The sequence below is a fragment of the Gadus chalcogrammus genome, chromosome 21, assembly GCF_026213295.1.
Source record: "Gadus chalcogrammus isolate NIFS_2021 chromosome 21, NIFS_Gcha_1.0, whole genome shotgun sequence".
Taxonomy (NCBI): domain Eukaryota; kingdom Metazoa; phylum Chordata; class Actinopteri; order Gadiformes; family Gadidae; genus Gadus; species Gadus chalcogrammus.
In genome coordinates, this window is record NC_079432.1 from 13312321 (window position 1) to 13336185 (window position 23865).

At 44.0% G+C, this 23865-nt stretch overlaps 1 long non-coding RNA gene across 1 annotated transcript in view; it reads left to right on the top strand.

Moving 5' to 3' along the window:
* The first annotated feature begins 3700 nt into the window (after positions 1-3700).
* Positions 3701-23865, top strand: part of LOC130374194 (uncharacterized) — a 32343-nt gene continuing 12178 nt past the window's right edge. Inside the window, exons 1-2 of the long non-coding RNA XR_008893587.1 lie at positions 3701-3945; positions 20580-20631. This is a non-coding gene — a long non-coding RNA (uncharacterized LOC130374194). The remainder of the gene's footprint in view (positions 3946-20579; positions 20632-23865) is intronic.

Here is a 23865-nt window from a genome sequence, read left to right on the forward strand (position 1 = left end):
AAGGACATCCGTCCAGCAATGCACCCACAATGATGACCTTTCATAAAGGGACATCTGCCAAGTGACGCACCAGGAGAGTTGGCCAGTCATGGACATCTACCCAAAGGGACACCAAGGCTGATATCGTGTTGATGGCCTGTCATAGAGGGCGACCAGCCCAGTGATGCACCAGCGAAGTTGGGGGAATGTCAGGGCATTCGCTCAGCATTTGCCTGTGAAGATATCCTTCCTAAAATGACCAAGCCATGCACCAGGTGTGATGCCCTGCCATGGAGGGTCATTGGCCCAGCCATGCACCAGCCATGATTAATAAATGCTTTAAATTAATTTTGCACAGCTCTGTCATGCTACAACTTTGTTTTAGTATTAATATACATATTCAAAGAGTTTTTTGGATTTTTAATTAATTTATAGTATTACGTTGTGTTGCCACTCTTTATATTACAAATTATATCAAATGCATACATGCAATTATATTGTCTTAAAGTTTTAACACTTTATGACTGAACAAACTCCTATTCAACTCTATTTGATGGCTCCTCTGAGGTGTGCTGTATTCAGGTGTAGCTGTTGTCGCTGGGGTTCAGGGACATTGTAGATATTTGCTTTGCATTGAACCTCCTCCTTCTGGAGTACCAATATCTCTTCTAGTGCAGTTTAGCTGAACACATGTTTACCTATGCAGACACAGCTTCACATTACCCAGCTCCTATCCAACCCCAGACCTGCAACACGGACATGCATTAATCAACGACTGTCTGCTTTAAAAACAAAAAAAGCAATACTGGAATCTTATTTGTAGAGATGTGGGTATATGATACACATGTCCGAAAACATTTAGTAAGAAGAAACATTCCTTATATTAGAATATCATAAATAACGTATCATCATAGCAATGTGACAAATCATCTGACAAGAAGCAGATCAGTTGCCTCCATGGCCAGATCTCTTCCCTCATATTGTTTGTGTCCTTCATTGAAAATTAGTAGGTCTATATAATTATCAGGCCTACAATCACATTTTCATTAATAATGGTAAACAACAAATCTGGCATAAGGTGAAGTTCCAATTCATCTTATGTATGTGAATGATCAGTTTGATTATATAGCATGCTTCCCTTTAATAAGTAACCGTAACAATCAATAGCTTAAAATAATAGAAAACAACGTTTTAATACTCACAAGTACTTGTGAGAATTGAATCAAACAAAAGTGAGGCTGGCCCCATCTAGTGGTATTTAGATTACCTATTATATAGATTACCTATGTTGTATTATTGAGCCAAATATTGCGGGCCAATGTTGGCTTTTCAAATAATAAAACTGCATGCAACAAGAATATTTTCCAAGGATCCCAATGTAATTAAACTGGGCAAACTTGACACAATTTAGTAGTTTAGGTCATCGTGGGAAAAAATGGTAGGCATAAGAGGAGTTAGAGGAGCATTTTGTTGTTGTAGGCCTCGATTTAAAGAGACCATATTTTCAATTTAATTCGATATTCTGCAGGCCCAGTGGTAGGGGCCCAGATATGAACACAGGGTAAATAATTAATGATACATTTTATTTCCACTTCGTCTCTAACAGGGGTTGTCGTCGATAAAGGGGGTGGGGTGGGGTGGGGTGGTTTGTCTAGATCTAAATGCTTTAAGACAACTTATGCTGAGCCAGCCATGCCTGCAGGCTACTTCCGCAAAGATCGGCACAGACAGAACTGCAACCCATACATTCAGTGCATGTATAATTCACAGAATAATTCACTTATATTCTACTGCAATACAAATTCGTTTATTGAGTTAACCACAAGGTTCTGAAATGTTTTTTCGTTCACTGTAGTTGCATAGTACAACCGTAATATTAATATGACTTGGTATCCAGCATACTAATCTGGCATAATAGTGTATCGAAATATAGATTTGTCATTTACTATGAATATGGGAGCACAAAGCTGGATCCACCTGATCATACATCCGTAAGCCTTTGGTCCCTGAGAAAGGATCCAATACCAACATTTTATTGTTAACAATAACAAGGGAAAACCAAGGGATAATTAAGCTTCTGGTGAAAAAAAGAGGGCATCAAATGCAGGTGGTTTTTGATGCTCCACACTAACCATGTCATCTACTCTTCATGTCCATGGACCATGTCTATTAGTGCAGAGGCCCAATAACAGGGCCGGAATCTGTGAATGGGACTTAGTATTCTCATCCCTTTCGCATATATAGCAGCAACCCATTCCATCACAGACAACTGAGATCACACACACACACACACACACACACACACACACACACACACACACACACACACACACACACACACACACACACACACACACAGTCTCTCTCTTTCTCTCTCTCTCTCTCTGACTATGTATTCTGTGGATGACACATGTCGTCTTGCTGATTTTTCTGACACCCTAAAGGAACAAATCTGTTGATTATCTTCTAATCCCTGTGAGTTGTAGTTTTCTCACCTGCAACGTAAATAGAGGTAGCTTGCACAGCTTCACAGCTTTGTTCATTACTTTTTAAAAGGCTTCATGGGCGAGCTGAAACCTAGCTAATTTTAGTCATTTGGCCATGGGAATTAAATATATATTTGAGATATTGCTAACTGTAAGAGCTCTTTAGCGTTTGATGTAGGCTACTTTAGACTCCCGGTAGTAAAATTGACCGCATGACTTCCATTGTTTCGGGAGAAGCTACTGGGAGAATTCCAACAAGGTTTCAACTGACATGGAGCTGAGCAGATATGGAACTATGTTTATCCAACCGGCGCTTTAATATACTTCCAGCAAGACTCTTTCAGTGGAATGCAGAAGAAGAACAATGTAATTGGCTCTGTATGAACGATTATGTAAATTATTTTATTTGATTGATCTGATCGTGGCTGTGCCCATTGTCTGCCTCTATCCGCGGACGAGATAAGTGGCCTATGCAAGCTGATTTCTGTGGTCATGAAGTCACACGTTATATTAGGATACTGAAGAAACTCAAACTGACTTGCTACTTTGGATCACACTGGGAGCGTTGTTTTTCATGGGATTAAAATCAACGACGCCCACTTGAATCTGCCCCCAGAGACGATGTGGTGGGTGGTGGTGCATCTTACAGTGGCTTTAATGAGCGATATAGCTCCGTTTATTCGGTTGTTATCCATCCCAGGGAGACGTTTTAGATTAATGGCTTTATAGGATTAATGAAATCTCTATTTCCCTGATTCATTCATGACTTGATTTGTGGCCGTCATATACATGTGTTATTAAATTGGCAGTGTAGTATTTATTTACACTAGTATATCTGCGACATATTTATAATAAATAAGTATTGTATAAATGTTATTTTGCGTTTCATTAATGATTAAGGGTTAGATGTGCGCTCCTACACATTTCTACACGGCGCAAAGCTTTGCAAGTGCAGCGAACGACAAGTTTCCGGGGTTTCATCAGCCGTGCTGCTCATCAACACCCGGACCTGACACAAACACCAGTTGCTCAGTTCCATCGCTGACAAGCCTATTGGAGGCTGCGTTGCCAGAGCAACGCTCCCCCGCCATTCTTTCATTTGCAATCTGTTCATCTCTCCAAACCTCAACCACTCTCCTCCGCATCGCGAGAGTGTAACGCCGGAGCGGCTGAGTTGGAGTGACCTCATCCCCCCCCGCCCCCCGCAGCTGCGACGGCGAGGCGGAGCGAAGTGCTGCTGCAACTTTGGATGAACTTCTGAGCCCGAGCAGTCGAGAGGCGGACGTTGGAGTACCCAGACGAGTGTCAGTGAGGTGAAGAGACTCGATGGTTAACGTATACGTTCAGTCGTATGTCTTCTTTTTATTCAACACGGCTCCGTTCTTCGTGACCGTGGTAGCGCCCGAGCCTTTAGCCCCCGGACGGCGGCTCCGCAGTTGAACTTTTGCGAGAAGCCGAAAGGTGGATAAATAAATAAAAGGTGAGTACGCTTTTTCCTGCCCCTGTTCGACGATTTCAGTTTGTACTGCTGGTCACATCGACACCGTTATGTCTTGCTCATGGTGACAGCCTACCGTCCATACTGCCCGGTGTGGCGCTTTTTGCCGCAATTTGTTGTCGCTCTGGGACTAACGCGATGGCTCCGGGGAGCAAATTCAACAAAGTTTTGCTAGCAACGTCCTTATCATCACCATGTTTTTCACCACTTTACAATGTACAACCTCTCCGGAAACGACTTTGTGTCCTATACATACTTTGTATGTACTTTGAGTACTGTATTTAGTTTGGTTATGCATGCTGCGCTTGTTTGTTGAGTGTTTAAGGTTAGTATGTGTGCCTGATTCATCTGTATCACCGTAACTCAACCAGCCTGCAGCTGACGGACAGCAGGACTCCCGCTACAGCTATTTCTGACAACGAAACGTTGTTTTTTTGTTTGTCTTGTGATTGAAAATGCTTCTAAATCGAATCAGAAGTCTTGTTTGGTCCTGTGGGATTGTAGCTCATTATGGTGGAGGACTGAATGCACTGTTTTTACCGACACACTTGTTGCGGGTGAAGCACTGTCCATGTAAATTAGAGTATCCAGCATCCACACGACTGTATCACCGGAGAGATAGGGAAGCTTTGGGCACCTTGCTTGCCTACAGTTGAGTACTCCTTGGCATTGTTGTTGATTTTCATTTCGTGTTCCCTCCAAAAAGCCAGGCGGTTGAATCTGCAGTGGCTCTGCAGGAGGATGCGCTGCTGATGTTGTTGGTGGGAATTCACCAGCTGAGAACGATGATGACATGGCTGAAGGGTTTTAACATTGAATACGATGTCACTTTGAAAAAAGCTTGAGGTATTGATTTAGCAAGAACTAAATCTGTATAACGTTTGCATTCTAAGAAAGAGCTTATTTTGTTTATTTCTTGTTTGGTTACTTGGTGATTAGACCTTTACTAAACCTTTTCGGCATATGTAATACGTTTGTGTCTATATGTTAACTCTTTATGAGACATTTTCGGACCTAATGCTGTTGTTGAGTAGCTTTGTCATTGTAAGTGTAACCCCTGTAGCTTCCCTATTGTCATTGCTGTCACCCTTCACCTGTAGAGCTTTTCGATGGGCACTCCGTGGGGGTGAGAGCTATTCACTCACTCCCTCTCTCTCTCTCTTTCACTGAAGTCTCCAATAATTATTTTAGCACTGATTCTGCTCTTAAACGGGCAAAGAGCCACAACAACATCATGGCGGTTTGTACACCACTTGCAGACCCATTTGTTTGCGTGCTTGCCGCAACGGCTCTGTTGTATCACATGCTACAGCAGTAAGTGGGCCATTGTAGAGATCGCGTAGGTGGATGGCATGCACACGTGATCCGTGGTGCATGGAGCTGCCAGTGAAGTGGTGGCAGTTGTGGGGCATCAGCTCCTTTTGAGTGGCAAATGGAAGATTATTTTGGGATGTTGTAGAGCGCCACCAACACATCTCCCATCAGGTGCTCCACCAGATAAAGCAGCTCTTTGGGGTGGAACTTTTAACCCCACTCAGCCTTATCATAAGCATGGTTCCTATCAAGGGAATCTCTCATGGGGTGGGCGAGGAGCCGAGGACTGACCAAGAAATCTGGAGGGGGGGCACACCAATTTGACACACAATGTTGCTAAATCCAATTTAGAGTCTATATAGTAACCTTTATCATGTTGATAGAGACTGTGAGTGTGTGTGTGTGTGTGTGTCCTCACAACCAGCCCCCTCCCCGCACACTTCCACAGTACCTTCTTCCTTTCCACTGTTGCAGGCAGTTCCTCTCCCTCCCTGCTTCCTGTCACGGAAAGCAGGCGGTTACTGCACTGACATTCTCATCTCTGCCTAGTCTTCTTGTCCTTATCTCACTTGCTGCATCCTGACTTCTCATTCTCTCCTTCCCCCAACTCTCTCTCTCTCTCTCTCTCTCTCTCTCCTCTCTCCTCTCTCTCTTTCTCCTCTCCTCCTTCCTCTCTCTCTCCTCTCTCTCTCTCTCTCCTCTCTCTCCTCTCTCTCTCACTCCTCTGTCTCCTCTCTCTCTCCTCTCTCTCCTCTCTCTCCTCTCTCTCCTCCTCTCTCTCTCTCCCCTCTCTCTCTCTTCTCTCGCTCCTCTCCTCTCTCTCCCTCTCCTCTCTCTCGTCAGTCCTCTCCTCTCCTCTCTCCTCTCTTCTCTCGCTCTCAATCTCCTCCCTCTCCTCCTCCTCTCTCTCTCCTCCTCCTCTCCCTCCTACCTCCTCTCTTCTCCTCTCTCTCTCTCTGCAGACAAGGGGGGGGGGGGGGGATTGGAATGTGTGCTGCCCTGGCAGATGCTTAAGGTTTCAGGGGTGGTCTCCTCTATTGAGATGTTACAGAGTCGGGGGCCCTCTTAAAGTAGAGTGGATCTCTCCCTCGCAGGGTACTGATTAATTAGACATGTCCACTGGGGCCTGGTCCTTACACTGACATGAGAGAGCACCAATATAGGGAACACACCATTCCTATTTAAGAGTATGTTTATTCAGAATAGTTTGTATCAGTTACTGTGTCAGAGGTGTAGTACCACTAGGTGTAGCATTAGTAAAGGATGATATGTTAAGATGTTAAGGTACGATATATCCCACCACTTCTCCTGCCTTTTATAAAATACCCTCACCTCTCAAATCTCTTTGGATTTAACTTCCATGAGTGTGATTGCATTCAGTAGAAATTACATAAGATGTCTTTCTGTTATATCCGCGAATCATGTCGATTTACATATGATCAATTAAATTAAGTAAAAAAAAAACGATTAAAGAGTCTTAACATATTAAACAATAGACGACTGGATTCCATACCTTGGAATAACAGGCCAGAGCAAAACTGCTGTCACAGTTATGTGCAATGTGTTGCGATGATATAGCAACGATGATATAGCAACTCTCGAATATTTTTAGGCAATTTATGTTAGTTCTTAATGCGCAATGACAGCCTACAAAACAAAAAGGGGAGAGAAGAGTATACAATACAATTCTTATCAGTAGATATTTGCACCTGAGATGACGTTAAAAGCTGCCTCTTTTCTCATCCAGGTTTAGTTTTTTTAACAAATGTTTTTCATACCTCGCCTCTCTTCTGGTGATGTAATAGCCTAATTAGGGCTGTGAGAAGGGATTATGGCACATGAAAGCCATGCCATATCATCCAATGAAAAAGGAGTAAGCCTTCGGCTGTGAGCAGACGAGCAAGACGTCTGTATGAACATCCCAAAACAATAGAGGTGTTGCTCATCTACGCATAAGAGAAGAACATAAAGTACAGTCTGTACACTGTGCAGGTGGAGAGCCTTGAGATAGCGCAGAGCCTAGTTAAACATCATCTGCTCTCATCTTACACAAAACAAAGGACTCATCCTCCTAAATTGTTGGCGCAAGTCTTCTTGAGTGAGCAAACTCGACGCCACCCAAAACCAAAACCATAACACATCAGCTAAAATACTCTTATGATGATTCGGTGAAGTTATCTCCTGAATGCTGCTATGTGACAACTGAGTGGTCATCATCCCTGTAAGGCTAGACCCTCCTACATTTTAGGCGAAGGGGAATATAGACCTACTACTAACATAATAAGGAACAGATAGACATCTGTCTTCTGTGATTCATCTACCCATTTGCCAGTGGGGAGGCTTGAGACAAAATCTATTTTTACACCTCTGGTTACCAGAACTAGACAGTGGTTATTGTCTGACAAGCCTTTTACTTTCCGGTTAAACTTTTATTTTAGTTGTATTGATTTCTTTTGTTTTGCATTTTGTATGACTTGTCAAGTCCTGTTTGTGAATGAGAGCGTTGACAAATACTGTAAATCCTCTTCATCCAAAATGTACAAGTGCATTGCAGAGATTCCTGTGCACCAACTGCCCTGCCATCTGTTTTTATAGCCTGACGAAGCTCTTGGTGCGAGGAGAGATTTCCTTTTCGCTGGCTGAAAGGATCTAGTCTACTAGTTTTCTCCTAACAATGTAATGCTGCTCATCCTTTCTTTAATCATTCCAGATTATTTCCACAGCCTCCCGTCTAAGGTGTTAACTCATATTTTTAAAGCTACAAATCACACCAGTCAGGGAATTGCAATGGAATCTGAAATTGTGGGTCGTGTCATTAGAAATCAAGGATGGCTTTGATTAGATTGGGTAGCTCTGGAGTATTAGAATTATTCCTCAGGTACGCAGATCAAGTGGAACAAACAAGCAGAGGCTCACGGAGGAGCAATTTATTTTTGACTACCCGGTTAAACTTAAAGACATTAGCTAAGGCAAAGTAAATTAGGTAGGCAGGTGGGGGCTGGTGAAAGACGAGCCGACTGTTCTTCACCGCTGGATGCCGCTCTAATGAGCAGTGGAGAGACCGTACCTCGTATGTTGGGTTAGCCGCGCCTCTCAGTCGGTACACAGGCCTGCCTGCTTCGCAGCAGATGTCAGCAGCGCAACATGATAAAAAATGTCTTCCTTGTCCCATGTGTTAAAGCCACATCAAACCACGCCCTCAGGAAAATGTGGTAGCCTTCTGCAACAAGTTTTTCACTTTGTGAATTACTTTGTTAACAGATGGTCCCCGGGCCCCCCTTCCTATGAACAGGAGCCCTCGCCACAAATGTAATGCCCAACTGAAACCCAGCAGCCCTCACCCAGACGCACACGGCTGTGTGGACGTCTCGGTGCTTGGGTTGACTACCGGGCGGTTTAGCTCTTGTGCACAGGAAACAATTATTTGACAGATGTGCTTTGATAGCCTTCGCACCTCATGCACCAAATCAAAAGTCATTTAAATAATATTGCATAAATGATGCTCGGGCTGGAAAGGCAAGCTGGTCTGTATTTATGACATGCAGGTAGACCTTTCTAATGGTTATCCCAAGAAATTATGGTAATCAAATGATATTAGTAGGTCATGCATGCTATTTCAGTGTGGGCTTGACTTGAGTTTCAACATTCTTGTGCCATGCCAAGTGGGGAAGGGAACGGAGCTCTGTACGGTTCAGTAATGGAGGACATCTTGCCCAGCTGTGTGGGTTCCAAGGAGATTCAAGCTCAGTGCCAGTGATAATTAACACATAAAGGCTTGGACCCATGTTGATTTACAGATTGCTCCAATAGCAAGCAATGGTTGGCTGACCTCTCTGGCATCACTGCCGCCTTGCAGTTCTTTGATTGCCCCTGTTGTAGTGCTGTATAATGATGATATAGCAGAGGATGCATCTCTGCCACTGCCACTGCAAGCAGAGGCCTCAAAGTAGAGTGTGGTAGCGATTTTATCACAATCTAACCTGAAGACAAGTTTGCTGCTTTAGCTAGAAAAAAAATAGGAGACTGTGCCCAGGTCTCCAACATCTGGTTTGCAGGTGGTGGATTCTGAAAGCCAAAACAGGAAAGTGGCCTTGTCATGAACTGCTGCATTTCTCTGCAACCAATCGACCCGTTTTGCTTGTCGAAGAGCCAGAGTGTTTTTGGCGCATAAGGCGAAGGCCTCATGGCGTGGAAGAGAGTTTCCATTGGACAAGATTTATACTTTTCAGGTGTCTAATTTGCCAGATGTTCATCAGTCTGGAGTTCACCTTCAGTGCTGTGCCGCTGTGTTAGCCAGCCCATCAGGGCAGAGTAACACCCAGAGGAATGTGCGAGAGAGTTATGTGTACACAATGGCGATGACCTCATCATTTTCAATATTAGCTAAGCTTGACATGCCGCGCAACAATGCATCTTCCTGTCCCCCAAACCGATTCCTCCCCTAACCTTCTCCCTCCAGTCAGGTGTGCCTTCACTCGTGCTCAGACGCTATTCAAGTGCCAAGCTATTTTTTTTTTTTTGCAAGATTGAGAGTGTATAAATATTTAAGTAAATTCCTGTTCCCCGTCTGGAACGCGCTAGATCGGAAAATGTCATTAATTTTTGAATTCGTAAACCTCACGTCAAATGCGTCCAGCTGATTTAACTCCCCTCTCTCTGTCTCGGTCTCCTTTTTTGCTCTGTCTTCGCTCACCCGTAAGCCTGTGTGTTGTTTATGTGAGATCGGAAGTCGCCGGACTGCTGTTGGTCATTAACAGGCAACGGGAGCGCGGTGTGCAGAGTTCACCGCCTCATTTGTGCAGCCGGCTAATGACAGCAGGTTTCAGCACTCTCTCCTTATGGCGAGGGTCCGCAGAGTTGTGTTTTAATTAAGTCACCCATCGACGGAGAGCATTAAACTAGTCATAAAACACTGGGTCCTTGGGAAGATGAGGATGCGAGGGTGTTCGCCCGTCCTTCTTCTTCATATGCTGTCCTCAAGTCTGGTAGCACTTCAGTCACTAATTTCTCAAGGATGCCAGGAGAAGGGCACACGGGGAGTTTCGCTTGTCGAATAGTGGGTTGGCTAAAGAGGGAACACATTTCATTGCAGTATTTTTACACTTCTGCTTTTATATTTGCAATTGATTGCAGCCCTAACCCACAAGATATTTGCCCCAATTACCCTTCCCTAACTTGGGTCCAGTGTTGGGGTGCTTCCTTCTCTGAGCTTTGCATGGAGCTCTTTGTGGTGAAGCCAGGGCCACGGTGGTTTCTGCAGCGCCCCTCGTCCTGTGAGCAGTGGGAGTAGGAGGAGGGGAGCGGATCTGATTAAGGCCTGCGGGGGCTTGGTGCGTGTTGCATAATAGCAGCCAGCCCAGCTGTGCTGTGTTGTTGAGCCCGCTGGGAGAGGACCGTTGGATCTGCCCACCTGCCTCATCATGGCATAGCTGGTTTGCAGATATGCGCCCCCCAGTGGGTAGCTTTCCAGTATTGCACCAATGCATACTAGCTGATTGTAACCAAGAGAACAATGCACTGAATGAGGGGGCCTTTTAAGGAAATGCTATTGCCACACTTCGACACTACAATGTGTTAATTATCACCTCACCACTATTCACCACTATTTTTTTTACTATCTACTTCTGTCAATTCCTTCTTACTTGAATAGAATACACACACACACACACACACACACACACACACACACACACACACACACACACCACACACACACACACACACACACACACACACACACACACACACACACACACACACACACACACACACCCCAGTAAAAAAAACTTGGACAGTAGAAAAGGAGTCCATTATATGTCGACCATTGCTACGTTGCCATGGCAGCAGCAGCATGATAACGCAAGCCTCAGACTCATTTCGCCCCTCTTTCAACAGTTCCTTCTTCCTCCTGAATTATCTTAATTCCCCAAGCCTTCCTCTGCTTCTCGGAAGTTATACACTCCAGGTACTGCCTTCTTATATAGGTTATGAACTCTGGTGAGGCCTAATGCTATCTCTTTCCTCCTTTTATCTGAGTCGCTTTATTAGCAGTTGATTGTTTACAGTTCTTCAGACCTTTTGTAGTGGGACCTTGAGGCGTGAATGTGTTGGTCAGGTACATGTTTAGGTCTCCATGTACCTGTTGGGGGATTACAGAGAGGTCAGCACACAGACCTCAGACATTACCTACATGCATTTGCAGTGGGTTTAGGTGGAATCTAATGGCCCAATCACAAAAACTAAATTTCTGACTCCAACCATCTCTGAAAACGGCTAATCAAATGGAATTTCAAGGTTATTATCAAGTTATTATTCAAGGTTATTATCAGGTTACTGTGTCGTTTTTCAAGTTTTTCTAAGAATCATAATCCCCCAGGTAGTGATGGTCTAAAAAAAAATCTAGGTTTTTGCGTGAATATAAATGAGCGAATATAAGTAGTTGGCCATAGATACTCTAACCACACACAGCGCAAGCTTAGTGGCCAACCTTTCCATTCACAGGATCCCCTGTTCCCCTTTCAGAGACGCAAAACATCTCACATCTGTCAAAGTGTCAGCAGGTTTGATGACAGCAACACACACACACACACACACACACACACACACACACACACACACACACACACACACACACACACACACACACACACACACACACACACACACACACACACACACACACACACACAGTGTCTGACTGCCTTTACAACAGGGATTACCCAGGGATATCAAGCTGGTGTGTCAGTGTTTCTCAGGGCCATGTGGCTATCTCTCCCTCCCTCTCTTTATCTCCCCCCATTGCATGGATCAATGACCAAAACAGCCAGCCACTTGTGAACAAAGGAAGGAGGATGGCGTCAGCTTTGATCGGTGGGACGATGTTGTTCCCTTTTAAACTAATTTAATTATAATGACGGTGAATTCTAATCTTCAGGCCATGCCATAACTTTTGTTAATTTGGTAGCCTAGAAAATAAATAAAAACTTAAATATCCTTTAGGGAAACTGTCTTACTTCCTCAGTGATTCTCCATTTTCCTCCCATCAGCATGTTTAGTCAGTCGGGCATCGTGCAACACCATTGGGATGATGGAGAACAACCATTAAACACATTTGCATAATGTAAGATTTAAAAAATTCACAAAGAGATCGCCAGAGGGACGAGGTTAGATCACTCATGCACTGCCTCGTGCGCTTGTGTTCTCTCACTAATTCCAAAGGGACTGAGCAAGACATCCATCCATGATTCTTTCATTTATAATCGCATTTTGAGAAGGACCGGGCATTGTTGCAAGTTGCCATTCCTCAAAAGGTTTGTTTCCCAAGGTACTGCCAAACAAACATTTACCGTGAATTAATTTGTATTTTTTGTTGTTGTCATGAAAGCCACTCTGTTCTGTTGAACTTCTTTAGTCACCTGCCCACAAATCCTGTTTGCCGCGACTAATGATGCAACCTGGGCCGCGAGCAAGTCGTTGCGTGTTGGGCTAAAAGCCTGAAAGCACAGATCTTCTCTCCTTTGGCTTTATTTGAGGGCATCGGATCTGTGGCTGTAGAAAAGCTTGTTGTAATTGGTCTGTGTGTGTGTGTGTGTGTGTGTGTGTGGGGGCTTATCATACATTTATATAGCACTGGTGCAACGGGGGGGGGCATCAGGTGGATGTCAGTCAGGGAAAGTCTTTGCAGTGACATCATGTACGCACCATAGCTACACCCCCCATACCGGTTGTTCGTTGTGTGTGTTTGAAGTCAGGGTGGGAGTCACTGGTTGCATGGGGGGAGGCACTGTGTGTGCTGAGGGAGGGGGGGGGGGGGGGGGGGGGGGGGGGGGGGGGGGGGGGGGGGGGGGGGGGGGGGGAGCACATTTTTATTGCCAATGTTCAGTATGACACCACAGAGACCCTTTACCCAAGAAGCCCTACACACTAGACCACACACACTAACCATGAGCTCTTACTTTTTAGGACTATACAGAAGAGCTATGTAGGCTTATCCAACCCACACTTACCGTAACTGCGTGGACCACACAATGATATGCATACGCCGATGAGAAAGCTATCTGGCACATGGTTATTTTTTTAATGTCCTAGTTTGTTTTCTGTCAGATTGCCGGGTGTAGGACCAAGCGTTCATTTCAGTGGGGAGGTGTTCCAGAGGTGCCGTTTATTGCTACAGTTATTGCATCCATAAAAGGCACGGCCTCATCATGTTTGTGTAGTGGGATGTCTTACTGGGCTATTGGTTTTGGCTTGGTACCAGTAATGGTTCTTCCTTGGAGGTTTATCCCTCTCACTCCCTTTTTCACCAACGTTTTTTCTTGTCATGACGAATCGGCGATCTCCTACACCAGAGGCGATTTATTTTGAGCTACTTTATGGAATTCAGTGTGAAATGCTTTTTATGTATGAAGAACCACATTCACATCGATTTGATGCTCTCTGGTGGTGGTGTACCCCCCCCCCCCCCCCCTATTAATCCTACTCCCACTGTAGGATGTGGTGCAGTCTGACGGGGAAAATCCTTTCTGCAGAGATATGAACAGTGGAGGCAGGCCAGTTGACTTGACATGATGCACTATTTTATTAATAGAAACAAATAAGCCTATAATGAATTTGTTTAATACTCCTTTATTTAAGTTGACACTGTCCCGGAGCAATTTCTTCTTATTAAGCGTCAATATTTGATTAAATGGTGACAAAGACAAGAACCAATGGCAGGTATATTTGATCACTTGGCTAGTAAAAAGACAACCTTATACACAGTAGTTTATTTTAAACCCTGATTGCTTATGCAAACCCCACCTAAAATATGAATAGGTTTAACTGTCCAGACCTATAGGTCAAGATCATGACATCACCATTACCTTGAATCATCAACTTGAATGAGTGAGCACACACTCCCACTCTCAACTCTTTATTTACCTTTCCTTGTTTCCTTCCTTCAATCATCATCCGACACTCTTTCTGTTACGCCTCTTCTCTGCGTTTTCTGCATATTCTCTCTCACCGTATCAGTGTCTCTCCATCTCTGGTGGTTTGGTAGTTCAGGGATTTATCCAAGATTTTGCTCTGCTCGTGGCTTTTAATTGCTTTGTAACACTAGCCGATGCCCCCTTTTCTCCAGCGACTTGCACATCATTCCCAGGCTTCCCTTTCACACACACACACACACGCACGCACGCGAACACACACCATACATATTCTTCCAATGTATTCTCCTATCTTCTGTAGTGTTTCCGCAAACCAGATGGCAGTAATACCTGGCACAGTAAAACATTACATCAATTTGATATTTCCAGTTTGCACTTGGATACACATGCATGCACACATGCACATACACACTGTTGAAAGCAATAACCATGGTGACAGGAGGCCGAAGGCGCCCTTGGCCTTTGGGTGAACTCTTGGCTGCTCAGTAAGGAGCCCTAATGAAAACCGTGGCTAGCTAGAGCCAGGGCTGGTTTTCTAAGCCAAAGTGCCTTCACACAGCCACACGCAACACGCACTCAAACGACGGGGTTCACTAAAGAGCTCAAGCACAACAGGTCTATTCCAGGTTATTCTATGGTACCAATGTTCTAGCCAAATTGATTTGTCACAGCACCTCTGCCTGTCAAATAAAATGGTGGATGAGGAGTGTGAACCAGTGTGACAAAATCTGAAGCCTTGACCCTGACAATGTGGAAAAACAGTTGGTTGACACTGTTGGTTGGACACTCTGTTTGGCTGAGAGCCAGAGGTTACGCATGGGAGAGGATCAGAGGGTGGTGGGGCATAGGCGAGATGAGAGTGGTTGGTTGGAGTGAGGATAGGTGACGGTCACAAAGCTGTTTAACACAAGGCTTCCAAACAAAGTCCCCACACAAAGCGACGCCTCGCCCTTGGTGAGTTGGCACAATCCCGTGCTGCAGTGCACGATTTCCCAAACTATTGTGGAAGGGTTCTCTCCATTCACTCCACTGCCGTCCTCCATATCCAATCATGCCCGTGCTGGAGGACACTGTTTTGCATGGTAAGTTAAACCAGGGAAATAGGAAACGGGGCAGTCCTCGAAGATTATTTCCTGCATATTTGTTTTACCACTTATTTTCCTATTTACGGCATCCTCGGTGAAATTATAAAATAACGCTCACAAACTTGCCAAACAAATTGAAATCAATTCCCAGAGATGTACTGTTACCTTGGACCACAGAATCTATCCTTACAATTTATTGGGCCATCATATTTCTTTATCTCCATCTATTAGTTTATCCATTTTGTAGTGTAGTGTAGGGTCAAGTGAATGTCGGTCAATAGTGCAGTACGACTGACACAAAGCTATGTATTACAGGTTCAATTTGTGAACATAAAACCAAATGGTCATATGTATTGTCATTATCATTTTAAAATGTGAATGGAAATCATCGTCAAGTTTGACTGTCAAATCCCAGTGTTAAAATGCTGATCAAATTTCTGAATTGGATAACCAGAGCTTTTACCATTACTGAATGGGCATTACTGCCATGCCATCTGCTGCCGGGAGAAGAGGAAGTGTGCGCGTTCAGTTCAAAGCTTCAACTTGAGTGACTAGTGAATAATGTATCGTACTAGCATGCGTGCTGCATATCAACAAGCCCTAGTGAGTAGCAGATCACAGATTCAATTTCTCTTGAGATCCATCCTTAACGTTCCAAGGTATTTGTGAACCTCTAATGGCATGAAATTAAAAGGGCCCTATTATACCAACAGTTGTGAGTGTGATTAGCCATTACAAGCCATTTGAAAATCTGCCTTTTCCTAGTGACCTCACTAGTGGGAGTGTCCATCTAGATGTATGATGGATAGATATGCAACATTAGCTAAAGTCCACTGGGTAGACTGGTAGACTGATCTATCCTACATCTAGGTGGACACTCCCACTTGTGATGTCACGAAAGCACAGAAAGGGCAGATTTTCAAACGGCTTGTAATAAAGAAACGCGCACACCTGGTGGTATAATAACCCTTTAAGGTTCATGTCTAGGCAGACATGTTACATGAGCAGTTCTAAAATAGGGGTAATTGCTCCCGTTTTAATAAGAAAGATATGGTGCTAACTGAACCCCAACCAATAACTACTAGTTAATGATACTAATAGCACACATGGCAGAAGAACAATTGTTTTCCACCAAGGCGAAGGCAATGATTTACTGGGAGGATGTTTTGGAGCAATTTGCTTCTCTGGATGTGCTTTGTTTAGCCGTCAAGGAGAAGAGTTATAATGAAGGTCCCACCAAGTCATCTGTAGGGTTGTCGTCTAAAGCCTTCGTCAGCCTCTATGATAACACGAGCACAGAAGAGAAAACTTTCATATTGGATATTGGACCATTTCCATCCTCTAACGTCAGCCACACTTGTGTTGTTCTACTACAGCCTCTCTCTCTGCAGCCAAGGGAAGAAATGGCACAATGCATGCCCAGGTCCACCTCCTCAAACTCCCAAGTTCGGTTGGATAGCAACAAACAAGGGCATCAAATGAACTTGGGTTCACTGTTCACTGTGACGTTTTATTTAGTTTGTTTGTAACCATAAAGCATCTCCAATGAACACTGTTATGATAAATTGGTTTTGATACTTCTTCAAGTCAGACTGTAAGCACTAGGTCTTTACGAGCGTTGGGGTTCCTGTTTGTTGCTCCCCAGAAGGCCTTTGTCTCTACTCAGTAGCTGTCTGGAGCCATCTCTAGCTTCTCTAAAATCCACTGTCTAGGACCAGTTTCTTCTGAGAAGTTTGTCCTGGTGCATGCCAGACATCTGGTGTTATCTGATTTTATGACCCTGCAACTGGAGCTAATGCTCCGTCTGGATCCAATAGACCTACGTCCTTCAGCAGATGGATGAAACAAAAAAAAGCCCTTCTTAACCCTCTCTAATTTAGGCCTAATATGGTGGATGAATAATATTGTCTTAAGCTCTGCCGTATGAATACGTTCTTGATGTAGGTAGGACCTAGGCTTGGGGACTCCTGTTGTACAGTTTACTCACGGGATGTTTTTCAAAACGTATTTATAAGTGATGATGTAAATTAACAGATGACTCCTAATCCCTGTCTGAAGTAGCTTTGAGTTGAAGACCCCCACTTTATTTGTTCACTGAAACGTAACGAAAGTCCGGGGGGTAAGTGAGGGAGAAAGTGTGTTTGTTTGTTTTTTGCCGGTCGTGGGGTCATCGCATCTAGTATGTGGAACGTCTTGTGGCCGTGGCTGCAGACAGTCTGCGTTTGAAGCGTTGTTTTTTACCCAGGGCTGACCTCAGTGTAAGCCTCTCCCCGTGCTGCCCTTCTCCCCTCCTCCCTGCTCTGTAGGGCCTCTCGCCGCCCTCCCTGGACAGCCAATCGGTGCATGTGGCTTGCGGCTGCAGTGCAGGCTTTTTATTTTTTTTGCTGGGTTCCAAACAGGAGGCACATCGCCAGTACGACCTCCACTCGCACACACACACACACACCAAGCCACCTGCTAATCATGAAGTGGATAACGATGGATGACCACGTGACTCACCTGCAGTGTTTTGCAGGGTGATGAGTAAAGCAATACAGACAGCACAGCAGGTGTACATTGTGTTACCAAAGGGATTCTAGTGTTGTACCAGTAGCACATCAGAATGGAGGTTTGGATCAGGTGGCCACTCTTTTACGCCTAAAGCTGCCCAATTGTCATCATCAGCTTTGAGTTACTCCAATCGAAACATTAACAAGCTTCACAATGCTGCATTGTTTTTTGTCTTTATTCCAGTTACTGTCTTTATCTGCTGTAGTTGTTTCTCTGGAAGGTTATCTTTTTAATTAACCCAGCTTATTGGTGCGAGGTGCTCTAATGGTAGTGGTGGGTAGTGTGTAACTTGGTGTCGTATGCAGCACTAGCCTTCATGTATCTTTGGGGGAAAGGATGGGCAGAGAATACAGCTGAGGTTAATGGTGAGCTGCCCTGAGTCTCTACTATCATATTCACTGTAATCTATGCACGTGCAACTTCAGTAATTTGCAAAGTGGGTCACTAGCATATTTGCGTTCTTATACGTCTTCTTTCCTTGTTCTTTACAAAACGTTACCTTGAGTAACTCATTAGCATGTAGGGGCCAGTTTTATCTGAGGTGCAGCTCCACGCTCAACATGGAACATAGTATGTTGCGACGCACGGTAGGAAACCATCTTGGTCCTGCATTAAGTTTGGGGTTTTGACCCTGCAATAAAGAATTGAGTGGAATTCAGAATGGGAATTGTCGGAAAAGCTTTAGATTTTTTTTGGGATGCAGACTGAATAGGAAAACCAGGGATTGCCAGATTCTCACAAAACTGTAAAACCACTTCTGGTATCTGGACCGACATTCCAGATGGCATTCAGAGCCCTTCTGCCAATTGCTGGTGTCATGATAGAGTTGGCCTTGAATCCAGGACCTGCCCAGGGGCTTTCTCTGAGATCAGGATTTATATAGGTGGAACATTCTGTATTGAGGTTGGATTTATAATCTAGATGAACAACAAACAGACAGACAGACAGAGACTCTAAGACTAATATTGACTCTTTCTAGATGGAAATTGCGCTAGCTTATCATAGCTACACCTGGAGACGGACAGTAAAGTCAATCAAGGTGCATAACTATATTGCAGTCAGACACGGCTATTCAAGCCTGAGAGATGAGCCAGTTGAACTGTTTCATCACAGTAATATCTCAGCGTATCGAAACATGACAAACTTTTACCTACCCGTCACGATGGGTAGGTATTAACAGCTGTGTTTTACATCCAGACCAATCCACACTGTTTGCTGCTATCCCCTAGTAAAGCCATGCTCACCGTTTTCTCACATGTAATGGCTCAGTGTTTATGTTGACTGATTATTGTTGTACTTATCTTTTTGTTTCTGTGATTCAGCGCGAATAGTTTTTTTGTGAGGAAAGAGATGTCGAAGTGCTGGTGGATGGTTTCTGACAAAGGTCAAGCCAATACTGTGACAATGCAACGAAAAAAGGGTTGCAACAAAATTTGTAAATTTGCAAAAGAAATGTCTGCGCCACTAAAAAGAACAATTGATCTTGGTGACTTGACTCTGTGCAGTTCAAGGGTAGTGCAAACTTTATTTGGAGCACTGTTTTTCCAAAACCCATCGTTATGTCCTCATCTATTCTTCTGCTCGGTTCTCAGAAATCCCCTCCAAAAAGTACATCTCTGCCAACACTCAAAAATAACCAATTCCTTCAGATGACAACTTCTTCTTCTCCACCCGCACATTTGTTTTGCGTTTTACAAATATGTATTCCTTAGTGCTAAATTCACGACACACTTTTACTAGCTCTTTATTCATTTCACCAAACCAGTCTCTACTCGAAAGCCTGCGCACCAGTGGACGAATCTTGGCTCGGTGCAAAGATGTGTGAACAGTCTGCAATGCATGAAACTTGAATATATCTTAGTGGGTGGGTGGTTTTTAGCCTATGATTCATGATCATTAAGTGTCAATTTGTACTATTGTAGAGTATGTGAGGGAGCAGACTGAAAAATGCTTTTCTAAAACGTGTTGTCTGGCATGCTCCTTGTGGTTTCATTGCCCACTGTTCATGGTGAACAAACAGTAACATAATGCTAGAGCAACAAACTTTGAATGTGGAGTGTGGCCACAAGCGGTGCTAACAATAAAATGAGTGAGTTTTTATTCGCAGTTTAAATCTAAATCTTTCTCGAAGGCCACACACACACACACACACACACACACACACACACACACACACACACACACACACACACACACACACACACACACACACACACACACACACACACACACACACACACACACGGAGAGGGGTTCCTCGCTTTGTAGGTAGATAATCCTCACTCCCTATACCATCGGCACCACTAATCTTATGTTTATGCTTTATCCGTTTATGATCGTTGTTAGTCTTCCTCGTTCACATTTAATGTGTTTCTTTGTATTGTGCTCACAACAATGAATGATCTCCGCCATCTCCATTCCTGCATATAGCCTCATCAAAGAAACAAAGAGGATTATGGCATGCACTGGCCAGGCAGGTGTTAATGCTGCTGTTTTAGGTAGATTGGGTAGTGGCAATAACAAATTAGACTTTAATTTGTTATTGACTTTATCGACTTGATTGTTGATGCAGACAAACATACTTTCTGAGGCTGTAAACATTATTCAGCTAATCGGGACAGCACTTCTATAAACCGCTTATACAGGGTATCGGTGCATCACAACATTGCATTATCTCTTGTAGCAAGTTTCTGTGTAAATGCTTGATACTTTATGCCCTAATCCCCTCCCTCCATTTCAGACCAAACGGCTGCAGAGCTGGTGAGCCGCCCAGAGTGAGGGAGTACCACCAAGTGAGTATCTTACACTTCCTGTCGAAACCATTTTTTAGGGATTTATCTTAAAGCTAGAAAGCAGCACCATCCATCGATCAACGGGCCGCAACTATCCACACAACAGTGCTGCCCCGACATGCCTGTTGCCAGGGTTATTGTTCCGCTGTCATGTAGATTCCTTGCCCAAACGGCACACTCTTTCTTGGAGCTGCTAATTTTGCGCTGCTAGACAAGCAACAGGAATTGTATCATCGAGTCCCGCCCCAGCCCTCTCTCTGAGGGGAAAGCTGTGATGATAGTAATTTGAGGGTCTGCAAGCAAGTGAGCTGGCACGAGGACTTTTTCAAATGGTTTCTCTTAGAGCGCTCAAACAATAGGTTGTCAAATGGAAACCTAATTGAGCAGTGAGACCTAGAATTTGTCTCTTGACATTCTTGCTGAAGGTTGGGCTCTGAGGTTAAGGCAGTTCTGTCCGGTTAACCCAAAGAGGATTTCATTCTTAAATCGGATCATGTTTGTTGGCTAACTTCCTGTTTGTTGGTTTACTTCCTTCCTACCATTTGTTCATTCTTGGTGGTTGGCTGTCTGTTTTTATGGGACAGTTTGTTGTTATGTAAGGGGACTATGCAGGGTTTTGACAGTAATACACCTTCATTGCTATTTTTGTTAGAGTTCTAAATCAAAAACTGAGGCATAATTTAAATTTAAAATGAAGGCAGGATATGCAATTCATACCAGTGTATAGGGTATGTTGATATTGTGCTTATTTGTGTTGATATTGTGCTTATTGGTTATTTGCAATTCATCATTTGCTGTCTTAAGGCCAAAGCACATGGTGTCTTTAAATCAACATGCAAAGAGTTGAGTGCTATTGTCGATGCATCTAACATCTGGTACCCTATCTGTGATGCTTCATGTCCCTTTGCGACATCTCACACTGTTTACAGAAATCGAGTTTGGCGGCGACCCATCCAATTTTATCAGGGAAAACAAATGTTAACTCTATTGGTCCTTCAACAGTTTGGTTGTGCAGGACCCTCCTGGTGCTGGATCTTTGTATTAGGGACACATTACGCCCATTTGTCAACATTATGAGGGCATTCCCGCTTCTCAGATCCATACTATTGTTTCCCGACGTATCTATTAGATGATTATCAAACATTTTAAACCACCGTGGATAACATTACACGGGTGATATGGATGTATATTTTGGATACAAAGGTAACCTCCATTATGATATTTCCCTCTCAAACTCTACTATGCTGATACATCAGCTGCTATGAGCCATCACTTAGTTTTTCTATGTTTCCAAGCATCGATTGTACTGTCCCACTCTGTATGCTTCATGAGATTTGCCTGTAATGCGTTTTTACAGGCAAAAGTGACTGCGTAGGTGGAACTATGAGATTGCAATGCTATGTTGCTTTCCAGTAAATGGTTCTCTCTCCATCTCTTATTTTTCTCTTCCCCCTCCCCTCCTCGAGCCAGTTTCTGTAGCGCAGTGGAGAGTTTTCCTCCCACACACAGATACGCCGCACTATCTAGACGCACACACACACACACACGCGCGCGCACACGCACACGCGCACGCGCACGCACACACACACACACACACACACACGCGGCTGCTTAATCCATGCTGATGACCGATGTGAGGTGTGTTACCTTATCATCAAAAATAACACATCATCGCTCTTTCATAGTATGGATATTCAAGGCCAACTCCACAATATCTCCCTCGTCAAGAAGGACATGCACACACACAACACAAACTGTGACATTTTGCATGCAAAACACTGATTGCATTGTTCTCTCAAAAACAACAAACCTTTTTCACTTGTTTACTGGCAATGCCTCAATCATACAAAGGAAAGGCAGAATGATCAACACTGAGCGAAAATAACTGAATGATAGTGTGGGTGGGTGTGTGGGTGGATGGCTGTCTGTGTGTGGTGTGTGTGTGTGTGTGTGGATGTCTGGATTCAAAGCTAATTGACTAAATCAAATTCCTGTCTATTCCTGCTGTTCTGCTTATTACTGATGGTTAATAAAAGACCTTTGAAAGAAAGGAGAACTTAAAGGAGACGTGATGTGGGAAGAATGGCAGAACCCCTACCACCCTCGCTCTCCTGAAGATGATGCTCATTCAGCCGGCGTGCATTGACAAAGTGTTGAGGTGACGTCCTGCATAGCAAGAACACACAACAATAACCGGGCTATGGGCCTCAATAGTATTAGTCTTCATCCGTCTTGCAAAGGAGACCAATGCAGCCTCTTTGGCTTCCGAATGAGATGCTAAATATATGATGTGATGCCATAGCCTTAATGAATGTTAATGTGTTCTATCTATTGTTAAACATTTCGTATTCTGCTTGAAGGCTGCTTTTTAGCTCTGTAATTACAATTTATAGTGAAGTAGTTGATAATGTTTTGTTGCTAATGCACTCTGCGGCTAATGGAAGGCTTTCTTTATAGAACTAGTGTCAAGTCATTATCGTTTAAAAGTACCACCAATGATTATGTAGTCGGCCCCTTTAAGGCTAAACAAAATGATCGCAACTCATGTCTTTAAATTAAGACAAACATTTGTTTAATAATTGGTATCAAATGTATCCCTAAATATGCCATCCCTGCTGGCATTAGCAATGCCATCCGTTCCTGTGGTTTCCCTAAGCTATTTTCAGAAACAGGGGAGTACATCTCCTGCCAAAAGGCTTTTTGCCTCTACTGGAAAGGAGGGTCTACCTGTACGCTGAGGAAGCATTAGCGTTATGCTGTCCGTCTTTCCTCAAGGATGACGGACGTTGTTGAGCAAAAGGCACACAGACACGTCCGTCTATCTAGGTGCCGAGGGGGCATCCATTTGGCTTTTAATGTTGATGTACAGTACACCAAACCGAACAGTGTCGTCTTTGCATGCTTTTTGAATGTTGAGCATTACTTGAATTTCTTTCTCTAAAAGCACTCTTAACATTACCCAGGTAGGGGGGTTGGGGTGGTGGTCTTTTGTGGCAGTCTTTTGTGTGACTCACTAAAAGCACAACTAGGCTGTAGCCATAGGAACGAAACCTGTATTCCTTTATTTAATCGGAGTCCTACTTCCACAGAGGATCACTCGTCACCTGGCGAGGAACATCAGGAAATGGACTCTCTTCCCGGTTTTGTTCTGGCTGTACTGCTTCTGCCGATATGACGGGCATTGTTGTAAAGCTGACGAGATATGGCAGGGCACGGATTGCCAACTGCGGCCAT